Source organism: Capra hircus, chromosome 4 (genome assembly GCF_001704415.2).
Source record: "Capra hircus breed San Clemente chromosome 4, ASM170441v1, whole genome shotgun sequence".
Taxonomy (NCBI): domain Eukaryota; kingdom Metazoa; phylum Chordata; class Mammalia; order Artiodactyla; family Bovidae; genus Capra; species Capra hircus.
In genome coordinates, this window is record NC_030811.1 from 7219499 (window position 1) to 7237888 (window position 18390).

The 18390-nt window shown below is 41.9% G+C and overlaps 1 pseudogene; it reads right to left on the minus strand.

Annotated features, from left to right (window-relative positions):
• Positions 8651-17885, minus strand: LOC102187396 (annotated as a pseudogene).

Genomic DNA, 18390 nt, shown 5'->3' on the forward strand with positions numbered 1-18390 from the left:
CCTGTTTATTTAATTTATATGCAAAGTACATCATGAGAAATGCCAGGCTGGATGAAGCAGAAGCTGGAATCAAGATTGCCAGGAGAGACATCAATAACCTCTGATTAGTAGATGACAGCACCGTTGTGACAAAAAGGGAAGAGGAAATAAAGAGCCTCTTGATGAAAGTGAAAGAGGAGAGTGAAAGAGCTGGCTTAAAGCTCAAGATTCAAAAAATGAAGATCATGGCATCTGGTCCCATCACTTCATGGCAAATAGATGGGGAAACAATGGAAACAGTGACAGACATTATTTTCTTGGGCTCCAAAATCACTGCAAATAGTGACTGCAGCCATGAAATTAAAAGACACTTGCTCCTTGGAAGAAAAGTTATGATAAACCTAGACAGCATATTAAAAAGCAGAAACATTACTTTGCCAATACACGTTTGTATAGTGAAAGGTATGTTTATTCCTGTAGTCAGTACGGATGTGAGAGTTGGACCATAAAGAAGGTTGAATTGATGTTTTGAAGTGTGGTGTTGGAAAAGGCTCTTGAGAGTCTCTTTTACTGCACAGAGATCAAACGAGTCAATCCTAAAGGAAATCAACCCTGAATATTCATTGGAAGGACTGATGATGAAGCTCCAATACTTTGGCCACCTGATGCAAAGAGCCGACTCATTAGAAATACCCTGATGCTGTGAAAGACTGAAGGCAGGAGAAGGGGCTGACAGAGGATGAGATGGTTGAATGGTGTCACTGACTCAATGGACATGAGTTTGAGAAGCTCCTGGAGATGGTGAAGGACAGGAAAGCCTGTTATACTGCAGTCCATGGGTTGCAAGGAGTCAGACATGACTGAAGAACATAAATAACAACTGGGAACTGGAGAGGTAAGCAGAAGGCACATTTCTAGGACAGGGGAGCCCTCAATTGCATGGGTCCAGTTTGCTGGTTCACCTCTCTAACCCGTGATCAACTCTCACGATCTCAGAGGCTCCCTCTCCCTGGGCTCTCACCAGCATGGAGGTGGCTCCTCTGGTGGCTCCCTGGCTGCACTGGAGGCATATGCCACAGCAACAATAGAGTTACTTGTTAGAGAGAACGTAGGTGAAGACAGTGGTTCCCCAAATCAATGACAACTTTTCTGCCAAGAATCTTGTCATCCGAATCATTGAACTACTACTTCCCCCATGTAGGAAGTGGGATCACTCATGGTGTTAACTTGTGCCCTTTTGTAACTTAATAAAGATGACACATTAACAGCCTCATCAGTAGGAACACACTATATTCAATTTGGATAATGACACCAATGTTTCCTTACAAGGCAGTGATCATGTCCAAGGCCAGTGTACTTTGGAGGTCAGCTTTTCTCATTAGAGGCATGTCAGCATCCCATCACCTCATGGCCAACGGAAGAGGGAAAAGTGGAAGCAGTGACAGATTTTATTTTCTTGGACTGCAAAACTACTGTGGACAGAGACTGCAGCAATGAAATTAGAAGATAGTTGTTCCTTGGAAAGAAAGCTATGATAATCCTAGAGAGCATATTAAAATATTGAAAAGCAAAGATATCACTTTGCTAACAAAGGGCCATATAGTCAAAGCTATGATTTGTCTGGTAGTTATCTATGGATGTGAGAGTTGGACCATAAAGAAAGCTGAGTGCCAAAGAATTGATGCTTTTGAATTGTGGTGTTGGAGAAAACTCTTGAGAGTCCCTTGGACTGCAAGGAGATCAAACCAGTCAATCCTAAAGGAAGTCAGTCCTGAATATTCACTGGAAAGACTGATGCTGAAGCTTCAATACTATGGCCACCTGATGCAAAGAGCTGACTCATTGGAAAAGATCCTGATGTTTGCAAAGATTGACATCAAAAGGAGAAGGGGAGAGCAGAGGATGAGATGGTTAGATAGCATCATCAACTCAATGCACATGAATCTGAGCAAAATCTGGGAGATAGTGAAGAACGGGGAGCCTGGCATGCTGCAGTCCATGGGTTGCAAAGATTTGAATAAGACTTAGTAACTGAACAACAAGCACATAGTAAGAACAGGCTTTGTTGGCCTCCATTCCAGACTTGTTAGGTGAATTTATCAAAGACTTCTATGTATTCTATACCTTCTAGAAATTAGGTAATTTTGCATCTGTATTCAACAAATTATGATTGAAATGAACTTTTGGTTCTTCATGGATTATGGACACATAACTTTACAACTGACTGCTGTGTCAGAAACATGCCTCCTTTGACCTTGAGGGCTCATTACTCAACACTTCTGGAACTCCTCTGATGGAGTCATCTTTGAACTTAAATGCCACAGTGGAAAACTTGTCTCTGATTTGTAGATTCTTTTTATTTTCATCCAGAAGCATGCTTCCAAATTTGATCATTGACCCTATTCACCAGGTTTAGACGCTGTCAAAATCCATTCTCAGTAGGTCAAGTAGTGATATCCAAGAACAGTCAGGTGAGAGGCAACCGTCACCCTATTGGGTGGGGCACACAGTGGAGTCCATGTGGAGCCTCCCTTGTTAAATCACATGGTTACATACAGATCACCCTCTTGACTAAGGAGGCCATTGCTCTAGAGAAGAACCCCAAGAATTTCTCAGTTCTAGAAGTTGTCCTTATCACCAAAATGTCCTCTTTTCTTAAAAAGCACTTTTCTCTTTAACCCTTCAAATACCTACTGAATTAGTTGAAGAACTAAACTTCACAGAACCAGTTTCTAGATCCTTCCTTCAGCGGCTGCACTGTGCAGTAGCAGCTGAGAGGAGACACCCCACGTCCAAGGTCAGGAGCGGTGGCATGAGGAGATACCTCATGTCCAAGGTCAGGAGTGGTGGCCAAGAGGAGATACCCCATGTCTACCCCACGTCCAAGGTAAGGGAAATCCCAATAAGACAGAAGGCACTGGGAGAGGGCATCAGAGGGCAGACAGACTGGAACCACAATCACAGACAACTAGCCAAACTGATCACACGGACCACAGCCTTGTCCAATTCAATGAAACTAAGCCATGTCGTGTGGGGCCACTCAAGATGGACGGGTCATGGTGGAGAGGTCTGACAGAATGTGGTCCACTGGAGAAAGGAATGGCAAACCACTTCAGTATTCTTGTCTTGCGAACCCCATGAACAGTATGAAAAGGCAAAAAGATATGACACTGAAAGATGAACTTCCCAGGTCGGTAGATGCCCAGTATGCTACTGGAGATCAGTGACGAAGTAACTCCAGAAAGAATGACAACACCCAGTTGTGGATGTGACCGGTGATAGAAGCAAGGTCCAATGCTGTAAAGAGCAATATTGCATAGGAACCTGGAATGTCAGGTCCATGAATCAACGCAAACTGGAAGTAGTCAAACAGGAGATGACAAGAGTGAACATTGACATTCAAGGAATCAGAGAACTAAGATGGACTGGAATGGGTGAATTTAACTCAGATGACCATTATATCTACTACTGTGGGCAGGAATCCCTTAGAAGAAATGGAATAGCCTATATACTCAACAAAACAGTCCAAAATGCAGTACTTGGGTGCAATCTCAAAATCGACAGAATGATCTCTGTTCATTTCCAAGGCAAACCATTCAATATCATGGTAATCCAAGTCTATGCCCTGACCAGTAATGCTGAAGAACCTGAAGTTGAATGGTTCTATGAAGATGTACAAGACCTTCTAGAACTAACACCTTAAAAAGATGTCCTTTTCATTATAGGGGACTGGAATGCAAAAGTAGGAAGTCAAGAAACATCTGGAGTAACAGGCAAATTTGGCCTTGAAGTACAGAATAAAGCAGGGCAAAGCCTAACAGAGTTTTGCCATGAAAATGCACTGGTCATAGCAAACACCCTCTTCCAACAACACAAGAGAAGACTCTACACATGGACATCACCAGATGGTCAACACTGAAGTCAGACTGATTATATTCTCTGCAGTCAAAGATGGAAAAGCTCTAGACAGTCAGCAAAAACAAGACCGGGAGCTGACTGTGGCTCAGATCATGAGCTCCTTCTTAACAAATTCAGACTTAAATTGAAGAAAGTAGGGAAAACCACTAGACCATTCAGCTATGACCTAAATCAGATCCCTTAGGATTATACACAGGAAGTGAGAAATAGATTTAAGGGACTGGATCTGATAGACAGAGTACCATGATATTGTAGAGGAGACAGGAATCAAGACCATCCCCAAGGAAAAGAAATCCTAAAAAGCAAAATGGCTCTCTGCGGAGGCCTTACAAATAGCTGTGCAAAGAAGGGAAGCGAAAAGGAAAGGAGAAAAGGAAAGATATACCCATTTGAATGCAGAGTTCCAAAGAATAGCAAGGAGAGATCAGAAAGACTTCCTCAGCGATCAATGCAAAGAAATAGAGGAAAACAATAGAATGGAAAAGACTAGAGATCTCTTCAAGAAAATTAAAGATACCAAGGGAACATTTCATGCAAAGATGGGCTCGATAAAGGACAGAAATGGTATGGACCTAACAGAAGCAGAAGATATTAAGAATAAGTGGCAAGAATACACAGAAGAACTGTACAAAGAAGATCTTCACAACCCAGATAATCACGATGGTGTGATCACTTGCTTGGAGTCAGATATACTGGAATGTGAAGTCAAATGGGCCATAGGATACATCACTAGGAACAAAGCTAGTGGAGGTGATGGAATTCCCGTTGAGCTATTTCAAAGCCTGAAGGATAATGCTGTGAAAGGGCTGCACTCAATATGCCAGCAAATTTGGAAAACTCAGCAGTGGTCACAGGACTAGGAAAGGTCAGTTTTCATTCCGGTCCCAAAGAAAGGCAATGCCAAAGAATGCTCAGAATACCTCACAATTGCACTCATTTCACACACTAGTAAAGTAATGCTTAAAATTCTCAAAGCCAGGCTTCAGCAATACATGAACCATGAACTTCCAGATGTTCAAGCTGGTTTGAGAAAAAGCAGAGGAACCAGAGATCAAATTGCCAACATCCACTGGATCATGGAAAAAGCAAGAGAGTTCCAGAAAAACATCTATTTCTGCTTTATTGCCTATGCCAAAGTCTTTGACTTTGTAGATCACAATAAACTGTGGAAAATTCTAAAGAGATGGGAATACCAGACCACCTAACCTGCCTCTTGAGAAACCTATATGCAGGTCAGGAAGCAACAGTTAGCACTGGACATGGAACAACAGACTGTTTCCAAATAGGAAAAGGAGTACGTCAAGGCTGTACGTTATCATCCTGCTTATTTAACCTCTATGCAGAGTACATCACGAGAAATGCTGGGCTGGAGGAAGCACAGGCTGGAATGAAGATTGCCAGGAGAAATATCAATAACCTGATATGCAGATGACACCACCCTTATGGCAGAAAGTGAAGAACTAAAGAAGGTGAAAGAGGAGAGTGAACAAGTTGGCTTAAAGCTGAACATTCAGAAAACTAATATCATGGCATCTGGTCCCATCACTTCATGGGAAATAGATGGGGAAACAGTGGAAACAGTGGCTGACGTTATTTTCCCTGGCTCCAAAATCACTGCAGATGGTGATTTCAGCCATTAAATTAAAAGACGCTTACTCCTTGGAAGGAAAGTTATGACCAACCTAGATAGCATATTCAAAAGCAGAGACATTACTTTGCCAACAAAGGTCCATCTAGTCAAGGCTATGATTTTTCCAGTGGTCATGTGTGGATGTGAGAGTTGGACTATAAAGAAAGCTGAGCACCGATGAATTGATGCTTTTGAACTGTGGTGTTGGAAAAGACTCTTGAAAGTCCCTTGGACTGCAAGGAGATCCAACCAGTCCATCCTAAAGGAGATCAGTCCTAGGTGTTCATTGGAAGGACTGATGCTTAAGCTGAAACTCCAGTACTTTGGCCACCTGATGCAAAGGACTGACTCATTTGAAAAGACTCTAATGCTGGGAAAGATTGAGGGCAGGAAGAGAAGGGGACAACAGAGGATGAGGTGGTTGGATGGCATCACCGACTCAATGGACATGGATTTGGGTGGACTATGGGAGTTTTTGATGGACTGGGAGGCCTGCTGTGCTGCTGTTCATGGGGTCGCAAAGAGTTGGACACGACTGAGTGACTGAACTGAACGGACTGAATGAATCATTCACAAGGAGCTTTCTGTAATAATTTTGTTATAGCAAATAGCAGTTGGGGCCTGCAGTGTTATTTCACATATACTATGAATGTTTTCTCACAATGGGCTTCCCTTCCATGTTGCCTTTACTTCATCCATAATATTTATTATAAACCTTAGGAAAAGCATGTATTTGAGATGCTATTTCCTCCAGATTTAATCTCCAATCCCTTTCTCCCTAAATTTCACCAATGCAATAGATACCCTCAGTCCCTTTCAGAGACAAAACAAAGGACAACTGTAAAAATTCCAGATATTTGAGTTTGAGTTATCTTCCATAATTACTTATAATATAAAATCATCCCTCTATCACTGAAATTTTGCAATTTGAGTTTGAGTTATCTGCCATAATTATAAATACTGTAAAGTCATCCCTCTATTTTTGAATCTTTGCAATTATTTTAGCAGGTCAGAAACTTTTATCTGCTCACTGTCACAGTGTATGTGGGTAAACTTTTCCCAGAGATTTCAACAGTCAGGTGAGACTTTCCTCCTGGCAGGGGACGAAAGAAAAAAAACAAATGAAACAATAATCAGGAAATTCTTTGAAATAGAAAAAGAAGTTGGTATCATAGGCTCAGCTGGTAAAGAATCCACCTGCAACGCAGGAGACCTGGGTTCCCCCTGGGTTGGGAAGACCCCCTGGAGAAGGGAAAGGCTACCCACTCTAGTATTCTGGCCTGGAGAATTCCATGGATTGTACAGGCCACAAGGTCACAAAGAATTGGACATGACTAAGTGACTTTCACACACACACACACACACACATCATAAGATGTATCTGTCAGGACTCTAGCAGAAAAGAGATGACCTAGTATAATGAAGTACTTGGAGGAGATGCTAGTGAAGGGGCTGCCTACAAGCTGTGGTTACAAGGTTTACAAATGACAAGGGAGAGAGCTAGTAACAGTGAAGAAAAAACATCCATACCCTAAGAGGTGAACAAAGCTGGAATGCAGAGAGTTGGGTAGTAAGGCCTACAGGAGAGGAGCTATGACCTTTGGCAACTAGTCAGAGATGACCTGCAGGTAGCAAGAATGGAGAACAGATACCCTGACCTTGCTTTTCTGCCTTCAAGAGACCTCCTGCTTGGAGATCTCTGCCAAAGGGGTTTGGCAGAAACCAAGCAGAGGTCAGAGAGCAAGAGATCCCATTGATGCTGTCCATGTAGATCAGCCTCCCATGCAAGAAGTTAGAGTGAAGAGGGGTGAAGTGTGGGTGTGCAGAAGCAAATGAAAAATATTTGGCACAGAAGGGTTTTTTTTTTTTTTTTTAAGTTACAGTCAGGAACACTTTAAGTTAGGATGGTACCTTAAAACAGGAGAGAGAAAAACACTAAGAGAATTTACTTCCACATCTCCACCAACCACAGAATAATGGTGCCTGAGAAGCCCATGCTGCATTGGCGTGGTTCTCTTAACAAAGTTCTCATAGGTGTGGATTGAAATAACACACCAGTGGGGCCTACACTTAATGTATGCAGGGTTTCTCACTTGAATTTTCCTAAGTTGAATTTCTGAACTCTACCAAATGAATCATTACCTGGTTATGTCAATTTCACAAACTCTTAAATTCATTGGCATTCTGTGTGAGGACAGGCGGGAGCCAGGAGTGCTGGGCAATGAGTTATAGAGACATTTAATTGTGGTTGACGCTCACTCCTTAACAAACCATCCCCAAACTTAGTGGTTTAAAACAACAGCAATCATTTATTCTTCTCATGAATTTGCAGTTTGGGTAGGGCCCCGTGGGAATGGCTCATCTTTGCTCTTTGCAGTTTCATCAGTTGGCAGCTAGAGAATTCACTCTGCGTTGCCACTTGCCTAGCCAGCAAGTGGTTCTGGCTGGCAGATGAAATATCAGCCAGGGAGAGGGCCAGTGACTTCAGGTCCTCTTCCTGGGGGTTACTTGCCTTCTAGTTGGGCTTCCTCACAAGATGGTGGGCAAATTCCAAGGGTAACCACCACGGGAGAGCAAGGAGGCATTTTTACCTATCTAACCTTAGAAGTCTTTCCCAATGTGTCACCTCTTCACATTAGGTGGCCAAAGTACTGGGGTTTCAGCTTTAGCATCATTCCTTCCAAAGAACACCCAGGACTGATCTCCTTTAGAATGGACTGGTTGGATCTCCTTCAACCTTAGAAGTCACATGGGTTGCTTCAGCCACCCACTATTTCTCAAAGCAGTCACAAAGTCCATTCAATTTCAAGGTAGGGGACATAGACCCATAACTCAATGGAGAGAGTAAGGTTAGACTGTAAGAAGGAATCAGAAATAAGACATGGTTTTAACCATTTTAGGAAAACACAAAGTACCATGTTAACAAGAAAGGGATTCCCTGGTGCCTCAGATGGTGAAGAATCTGTGGGAGACCCAAGTTCCATCCCTGGGTTGGGAAGATCCCCTGGAGAAGGAAAGGGCAACCCACTCCACTATTTCTGCCTGGAAAATCCCATGGATGGAGAAGCCTGGCAGGCTACAATCCATAGGGTTGAAAAGAGATGGACACGACTAAGTGACTTCACTTTTACTTTCATATTAACAAGCTATAGTAAATTGAGAAGTAAAAATAAAATTACAGTATATTACTTCCACAACATTTGCCATATTTTTGAAAGCATGTTTTTAATCTTGTCGAAAATGGCTTGCAATATACTCTTCTCAGCTTCTTCTCTTACAATTTTCATTTGTTCATTATACTTGTCTGTTATCGATTTAATTTTTTTCATCTTTTCTTCTGGTGGTTTATGGGCACATTCCACTTCTACTTGTTCAATTTGCATGTTAAATGTATCAGCATAGTTTTTCATCAAGTATTCCTCCTGTTGTCTCAGCTTTTGGTCTATGTCCTTATAAATGGGGTCAGAAAAGTAAGCCCCTTGGTTGTTCTGCACCATCTTGTCTATCAGCTCCACCAGCTCCTGCACCTGAGCTTCCTTCTCAGCCTGCTCTGTGTTTTTGCTGTTATCAAAAGCACAGCAGCGGTCTCCACACTCCTGCAGGAGGCTTCATAGGTTTCCATCCGAACCCTCCAGAAAATTGCTCAGGCTCTGGTCCTCCAGCTCCTCTTTGCAACTGAATAAGATGATCATATACTTCATGGTTGCTTCCCCAAACAAAGCCTTGACCAACACCACGGTTTGCTGCTCTTCCTGTGTGTGGCGGCCCAGCTGCAGGACGAAGACGATGGCGTGAGGCCCGGGACAGGATGCGAGGACACATAGGCTGATTTCCCTGTAGGTGGTGTTCAGGCTCTCTTTGGTGTCAAAGAGGCCTGGGGTGTCAACAACAAGAAGCTCTCTCCCCTTCCATTCCCAGGATGCTTTCTGACAAGTTTTGGTAACAGCTTGGGCAGCAACCCTAGAGTCGAATACTTTTCCCCCGAGGATAGTGTTTGTAGTCGCACTTTTCCCACATCCGGTCTTCCCTACCAACAGGATCCTCAGAGCGTTGTTAGGGGTGGTAGCCATGTTTACACCAAGAGTCTCGGCAGTACTTAGACTCCACCTTAAGAAAAGGAAGGAGAGGGGAAAAGAGTCAATTTAGGTAAGTAGGAACCATTCTCAAGTCTTTTTTAAACTTCTTTTGCCTCCCTGAACAGAAGAGGCAATGGCACCCCATTCCAGTGTTCTTGCCTGAAGAATCCCAGGGACGGGGGAGCATAGCTGCCGTCTATGGGGTTGCACAGAGCTGGACACAACTGAAGCGACTTAGCAGCAGCAGCAGCAGCCTCCCTGAAATTTGTAATATTCTGTTATCCACATTGTTCGCAAAAGAAACAGAAAAATTAAACAGTTTAATTGCTGTGGATAAAACAGCAAAGTAGTTCAGTATCCCCACAAAGAAGTGTCAGGTCTGTTACCAAGCCCAAGCTGTTCTGCTCATTGCACTACAGGCCAATAAATCCGGGTATGAGTTGTTGGAGCAAGGAATGATGACTTTAATCAGGCCAGCAGACCAAGTGAATCGCAGTCTAGTGTCTCTAAGGACCCTCTCATCTTGGTCAGGATTCAGCGTCCTTTTATATACAATAGAGAGGGGGAAGGGACTTTCACTGGCCTCACCAATGGCAGAAGGAGTCTGTTAACTGGTCGCTGGTTAACACTTGCTCACGTGCTTGGGAGGAGGGCCTCACTTGGATGCCTGACCAATGGCTGAATAGGCCTATTGTAGCTGCTGTCTGTCTGAATGAAGTGTGCAATGGGGAGCCAGGGAGGGAAAGCCCCTTATGACTTGCCATCACAGTTTCTATAATTAAAGCAGTATGATGTTGGTTCCTGAATAGAGAGAACAGCAAAGCACAAACAGAAAATTTGGAAATAGATCAAATTAACCACATTATATTTATTTATGTTCAATTCATTTATATTATGCAACGTTTATATTCAATAAGGTAGTATCTCACATCAAGAGGAAGAAAGATAGACTAATAAGCAACATGGAGACAATCATATACAAAAAGATAAAACTGCATCCATTTCCTGGTGCCTTTCAAACTCCAAATAGGTTAGAATTTCCAATGTTGAAAATTCCGTATAAATAATAGAAGAAACATGGATAAATCTTTGTAACCTAGAGGTCAGGAAAATGTTTCTAAAATTTGAAATAGAGTAAGGAAAGAGACAGGCTTCCCTGTTGATTCAGTTGGTGAAGAATCTGCCAGCAATGCAGGAGACCTGGGGTTCAATCCCTGGGTCAGGAATATCCCCCAGAGAAGGAAATGGCAACCCACTTCAGTATTCTTGCCTCAGAACCCCAATGGACAGAGGAGCCTGGTGGGCTACAGTCCATGAGGTCACAAAAGAGTCAGACAACTTAGCTACTAAACTGCCACAAGGAAAGAGACTCCTAAATTTGATTATATAAAAATCAAAATGATAATGTGGGAGATAATGCCACCATACACAAATTAAAATACAATTGTCAAACTAGAGGAAAATTTTTTCCTACTTATATAAAAGAGGGGTCATTTCACTTGTATACAAAGAATATCTGTACAGATGGCCAATAAGCACATGAAAAGGTGCTCAGTATCACTAACTATTCAAGAAATGCAAATGAAAACTATAATGATATATCACCTCACAGCGATGATTTGATGGCCATGATCAAAAAATCTACAATAAATGCTGGAGAGAGTGTGGAGAAAAGGGAACCCTCCTGCACTGTTGGTGGGAACATGATTGGTAGAGCCTCTGTGGAGAACAGTGGGAAGATCCTCAAAAAATTAAAAATAGAGTTGCCATATGATCCAATAATCCTACTCCTGGACATATATCCAGACAAAATTCTAATTTGAAAAGATGCATGCACCTCTATGTTCATAGCTGCTGCTGCTCCTAAGTTGCTTCAGTCATGTCCAATTCTGTGTGACCCCATAGACAGCAGCCCACCAGGCTCCTCTGTCCCTGGCATTCTCCAGGCAAGAATACCAGAGTGGGTTGCATTTCCTTCTCCTCTATGTTAATCAGTTCAGTTCAGTTCAGTCACTCAGTCGTATCTGACTCTTTGTGACCCCATAAATTGCAGCACCCAGGCCTCCTTGTCTGCTGGGAGCCAGCAAGGGAGATCCCACCCATGGCAAAGGTCATAAGGAAGAGCCCTGATGGGCAAAGGCGGGTCAGGACTCAAGGGACTCCTCGACTCTACCCATGACAAGATCATGCAGGTGAGGCGGATCAAGACTCAAGATATTCCCTAGATCTGCTTGACCATCTACCCCCAAAACCAAAATCTGTCTGTTATACTACACTCTTCTGACATTAACAGGGGCTCTCCCCGACCACCTTTCTCTGGAAAATTAACTTAGAGCTCCAGTTAATAGTCTCCTGCATATAAAAGGAGTGTCTCAGGTCAAACCTCTCTGCTGGCAGACTAGCTTGTGTGACAGGATTATCCACACTCTTGCTACTATGCACATGATTGTTTACAACCTCTCAACCATAAACAGCCCAGAGAGTTTGGAGTATTTTGAAAGTCTTAGTTAGCATAAGGTTTCTCTAAAGATAAAAATCATGTTGGCGAAGGGTTTCATTGCTGAGTTAATGATTGCCTCCAGGCCTCCATATCCTTAGTCACCTGGGAGTATGTTAATCAATGTAATTGGAATGTAGAAAAAGAAATATAGTAGTTTTGATGTTAGCAATACTAGACTTTTGAGTTAATGAATTTTCTCTTTGTTATAAATCTCTGTGCTCCTCTTTCTTTGTTATAAACCGTTGTATCTTTGCTATGTAAGAATGGAACTTTATCACTATCTTAAGACTAAGTAGATCTTAAAGGAAAACAAGTTTTCTGATTGTAACCTTTATCAATAGAAAGAAAGATGGGGCCATAAAATGTTAAGTGGTCTCCAGACCAGAAGATATTGTAAACAAACGTAAGACCCTTGTAAGAACAAAGGTATGTAAAGAACACTCTGTCTTTAGATAAGGGTCGGAGTAGCTGACCCTGTGTGACTCTGTTTCTTACATTTATCTCTATGTACAACTTTAAGTATAAAACCTTCCCTGAAAAATAAAGAGATGGACCAGGACCAAGACCAGTTCCACGAAAGCCTGGTTTCCCCGTGTCGTCGTCTTTTCTTTCTTACTCTCCTTTTCAGGCTAATTCCCATCTGGAGCACAGAGGTCCCCCATGTTTACTTATTTGCCTGGGCTTCTAAGACCTGAACAGGAAGGCTCCCTGCGTCTTCACTCCCTCGGGAGACCTGGAGGGCACCTGTGGCCTTTGTAAATGGTGCAAGTCTCTTGTCTTGAGACTTTATTGATTTTCTGTGTAAACCAAGGAGCATAAGCCTCTTTCCTTTATTTTCCTAACTGCTATATCCCTTCTTTATATCTTTCTATATCTCTAAATAAATTATCCGTCTAGGTCGCTGACACCATCCCCCTGAGGATACCCTGGATCCAACCGAGGCTGGACCCCAGTACCTGTCCATCACCCACTCCCGGAGTTCACTCAGACTCATGCCCATCGAGTCAGTGATGCCATCCAGCCATCTCATCCTCTGTCGTCCCCTTCTCCTCCTGCCCCCAATCCCTCCCAGCATCAGAGTCTTTTCCAATGAGTCAACTCTTCCCATGAGGTGGCCAAAGTATTGGAGTTTCAGCTTTATAGCAGTTCTGTTATAATAGCTAAGGCACGGAAACAGACTAAATGTCCATTGACAGATGAATGTATAAAGAAGATGCAGTTCATATATACAATGGGATTTTATTCAGCTGTAAAACAAAATGAAATAATGCCATTTGCAACTACATGTATGAACTGAGGTGTTATCATATTGAGGGAAGTTAGAGAAAAACAAATATCACATGATATCATTTGTATGTGGAATCAAAAATAAATAAAATAAACTTACTTACAAAACAGAAACAGACTAACTGACACAGAAAACAAACTTATGATTACCAAAGGGGAAAATCAGGAAAGAGGGATAAATTAGGTGTGTGGGGTTTAAAGATACATAGTAGCTGTTCAGTCCTTCAGTCCTGTCAGATTCTTTCTGGCCCCAGGGACTGCAGCATGCCAGGCTTCCCTGTCCTTCACCATCCCCCAAAGCTTGCTCAAACTCATGTCCATTGAGTCCGTGATGTCATTCAACTATCTCGACCTTTGTTGTCCCCTTCTCTTCCTGCCTTCTATCTTTCCCAGCATCAAGGTCTTTTCCAATGAGTCGGCTCTTCCCATCAGGTGGCCAAAGTATTGGAACTTCAGCTTCAGCCTCAGTCCTTCCAGTGCATATTCAGGGTTGATTTCCTTCGGGATTGACTAGTTTGACTTCTTTGCAGTCCAAGGGACTCTCAAGAGTTTTCTCCAACACCACAGTTCAAAAGCATCAATTTTTTGGTGCTCACCCTTCTTTATGGTCCAATTCTCACATCCATACATGATTACTGGAAAAAACATAGCTTTGACTATACAGACCTTTGTCAGCAAAGTAATATCTCTGCTTTTTAATATGCTATTTAGGTTGCTCATAGCTTTTCTTCCAAGGGGCATGCATCTTTTAATTTCATGACTGCAGTCACCATCTGCAGTGATTTTGGCGCCATAAGAAAATAATGTCTATCACTGTTTCCATTGTTTTCCCATCTATTTGCCATGAAGTAATGGGACTGAATGCCATCATCTTCATTTTTTGAATGTTGAGTTTTAAGCCAGCTATTTCACTCTCCTCTTTCACTTTCATCAAGAGGCTCTATAGTTCCTCTTCACTTTCTGCCATAAGGGTGTTGTCATCTGCATATCTGTTATTGATATTTCTCCCAACAATCTTGATTCCAGCTTGTGCTTCATCCAGCCCAGCATTTTGTGTGATGTACTCTGCATATAAGTGAAATAAGCAGGGTGACAATATATAGCCTTGACATACTCCTTTCTCAATTTTGAACCAGTCTGCTTACATGTCCGGCTCTAACTGTTGCTTCTTGACATGCGTACAGGTTTCTAAGAAGGTAGGTAAGCTAGTCTTATATTCCCATCTCTTGAAGAATTTTCCACAGTTTGTTGTGATCCACACCATCAAAAGCTTTAGCATAGTCAATGAAGCAGACATAGATGTTTTTCTGGAATCCTCTTGCTTTTTCTTTGATACAATGGATATTGGCAATTTGATCTCTGGTTTCTCTGCCTTTTCTAAATTCAGCTTGTACATCTGGAAGTTTTTGGTTCAAGCCTAGCTTGGAGGATTGAGAGCATTACCTTGCTAGCATGTGAAATGAATGCAATTGTGCAGTAGTTTGAACATTCTTTGGCATTACCCTTATTTGGTATTAGAATGAAAGCTGACCTTTTGTTATATATATTGGTATGTTACATATACATATACATTACATATACATACCACTATATATAACATACATAAGCAACAAGAATTTACTGTATAGTAAAAAGGAACTATATTCAATATCTTGTATTAACCTATAATGGAAAAAAAAAAAATATATAGGCTTCACCAGTGACTTAGCAGTAAAGAATCTGCCTGCAATGCAGGGGACACAGGAAATGCAGGTTTGATCCCTGGGTTAGGAAGATCACCTTGAGGAAGGCATGGCAACCTACTCCAGTATTCTTGCCTGGAGAATTCCATGGACAGAGGAGACTGGAGGGTTACAGTTCATGGGGTCGCAGAGAGTTGGCTATGATTGAAGTGACTGAGCATGCACACACACACAAAAACACATATGTATAAAACTGAATTGCTTGGCTATAATTATAATAAATCAACTATACTTCAATAAAAATACTTTAGCAAACAAACAATATCTAAAAGTAGAGAAACAAAGGACCAACGACTTGATAGAAAATGGAGTAAGAGATAAGAATAAACAGTTCAAATTAAAATGTAAATATCCCTTGAGTATATAAAAAGATACCAACATCCACTTGTAATAGAAAAAACATATCAAGACATAGAAAAACTAAAATTAATTATGTAATATTGCAGTAGGATACTATTTTTCACCTACAGGTTTGAAAAATCCCAGAAAATAGTTGGCATAATCTGTTGATAAAAGGTATAGGGGAGGGACTCCCTGGTGGCCAAGTGGTTAAGAATCTACCTTGCAATGCAGGGGATGTGGGCTCAATCCCTAGTCAGGGAACTAAGATACTACATGCGATGGAGCAACTAATCCCTCCACAACTGCAGAGTCCGTGTGTCACAGTGAAAGATCCCACATGAGGCAAGGAAGATCCTGCATGCTGCAACTAAGATGCAATGCAGCCAAATAGATAAATACACTTTTTTTTTAATAAATAAAAGACGTAGGGGAAACAGATCTTCTCCTGCATGACTGTTGGGAATAAAAGAACAGTCTAAAACAACTAGAGGAGAAGGTAGCAAGGTCTTGTATATGTGCATTTACATACACATTTACCCTCTTATTATCAATCTTAATTTCAGGATTTATTCCAAAGGTACTCAACAAGAATATGGAAGAAAATTATGCAGAAAGCTGTGTGTGTGTGTGTGTGCGCACGCACGCGCGTGCGTGCGTGTGTACACACGCTAAGTCATGTTCAACTCTTTGTGACCCTATGGACTGTAGCCTCCCAGGCTCCTCTCTCCTTGGGATTTTCCCAGCAAGAATACTGGAGTGGGTTGCCATTTCCAAGGGATCTGCATGACCCAGGGATTGAACCCACGTCTCCTGCATCTCCTGCATTGGCAGGCAGATTCTCTACCATTGAGCCACCTGGGAAGCCCACAGAAGTCTGTTAACTGTGCCACTATTTGAATCTCAGAATACCAAAAACCTATCAAATGCCCATCATTAGGGTAGGGACCGAGTTGAATTAACTAAGGTATAGTCACACAGTGAAGCACTGGTCAACTGTAGAAAAAATGAGGTATATCTTTATATCTTAGTATGGAGACATCTCCAGGATATAGCATTAAGCAGAAAAAGCAAAGAAGAAAATAATGTATAGTTTACTAGCATTTCTCTAACAAGGAGGAATGTGATCTACATATATAAAATGTAATACACATATTTTTCATTCGTCTGCAAAAAACAATGGCCGGATAATCTGAAAACTAAACAAACAAAAAAGTTACTTATATGGGTATGGGAAAAAGAGGAGGGAGAGGACAGGGACAGAAACTGGGAGTCACACTTGTTTGGATATGCATATATTTCATTGATTTGATCTTAAAACCATATAAATAGTTTAAATAATCATACAGCAAAAAGTATATTTAAAATCCTAGTAAAAATCAAAAGCAAATGAAACAAACAACTCTAATTGTATTTTGTGTGATAAATGAATCACACAAAAAATTGTTCCAAGAGACTTGATAATGTAGTCATTTCTCTGTCCATCTCCAGTGAGATATAATTTAAGTCACCCCAACCCTTGCCCCAAAATATCTGCAAAAAAATTTCAGGAATCCTATTCTTCATTGTGTGTATGTGTGTGTGTTTGTATAGTTTTGAAGTCCATTGGAAAGACATCAAAACAATGATAAGCCCAGTAGAAATGAGTACTCTTAGTGCCAGACTACAGTCTTCAAATGCCCACTTCCTGCCAAAAAATTAGTTGATTTACAGATACTGCAATATGAACTTCCCTGGTGGCTCAATAGTAAAGAATCTGCCTGCAATGCTGGAGACCCGGGTTTGGTCCCTGGGTCAGGAAGATTTCCTGAGAAAACAGCAACACACTCCAGTATTGTTGCCTGGGAAATCCCATGAACAGAGAAGCCTGGGAGCTAGAGTCCATGGGGTCGTAAAGAGTTAGACACAACTTAGTGACTAAACAACAGCTGTACTGCAATATAAAATAACAATTAAATTTTAAAAAAAAGATTTAGACTGAGTGATCTCTAAATTGCCTTTCAACTCTTAAGACCTTGGGGACACATTTCCTATTAAAAGAAACGTCTAGGTTATCAAGTGTACTTAATGTCTATCCCAACAACAACTGGATGGAAGGTGCAGTATTCAGCAAAATGTTGTCTTGTTAAAATGAGATGCATGGACAATGTGTTAACAGACATCCTTACTCCCCTCCCTACCACCACCTCTCCTGCTCTGGCGGCATCCTTCTGACTTATTTGCACAGCACCTGGTCCCTTCTCAGGCCAGAATCCACACCCTCCCCAGACTCCCCTTCCCTACTGTCCCTGCAGCTCTGTCTCCCTGGGATCTGTTCTCAGCCAGGCTTACCTGATTTAAGGGCTTGATGAGCTGTCTGGTTTCCTCCAGAGAAGCTGTTTGAGCCCCGACGTTTGCTCTAACTGCTGCACCTCTGAGACCTCGGAGGCCAGTGAAAAAAGTGTTTTGGTTTTGAAAAGACAGAAATGTTGCCTCATAATTTGGTGGGTGCTTCACTTTTGCCTGGTGGCTCAGACTGTAAAGCATCTGCCTACAATGCAGGAGACCAGGGTTCGATCCCTGCATCGGGAAGCTCCCTGGAGAAGGCAACCCATTCCTGTACTCTTGTCTGGAAAATCCCATGGAGGAGCATGGTAGCCTCTTTCATCAAGAGGCTTTTTAGTTCCTCTTCACTTTCTGCCATAAATGTGGTGTCATCTGCATTTCTGAGGTTATTGATATTCCTCCTGGCAATCTTGATTCCACCTTGTGTTTCTTCCATCCCACCGTTATGTACTCTACATATGTTAAATAAGCAGGGTGACAATATACAGCCTTGATGTACTCCTTTTCCTCTTTGGAACCAGTCTGTTGTTCCATGTCCAGTTCTAACTGTTGCTTCCTGACCTGCATATAGGTTTCTCAAGAGGCAGGTCAGGT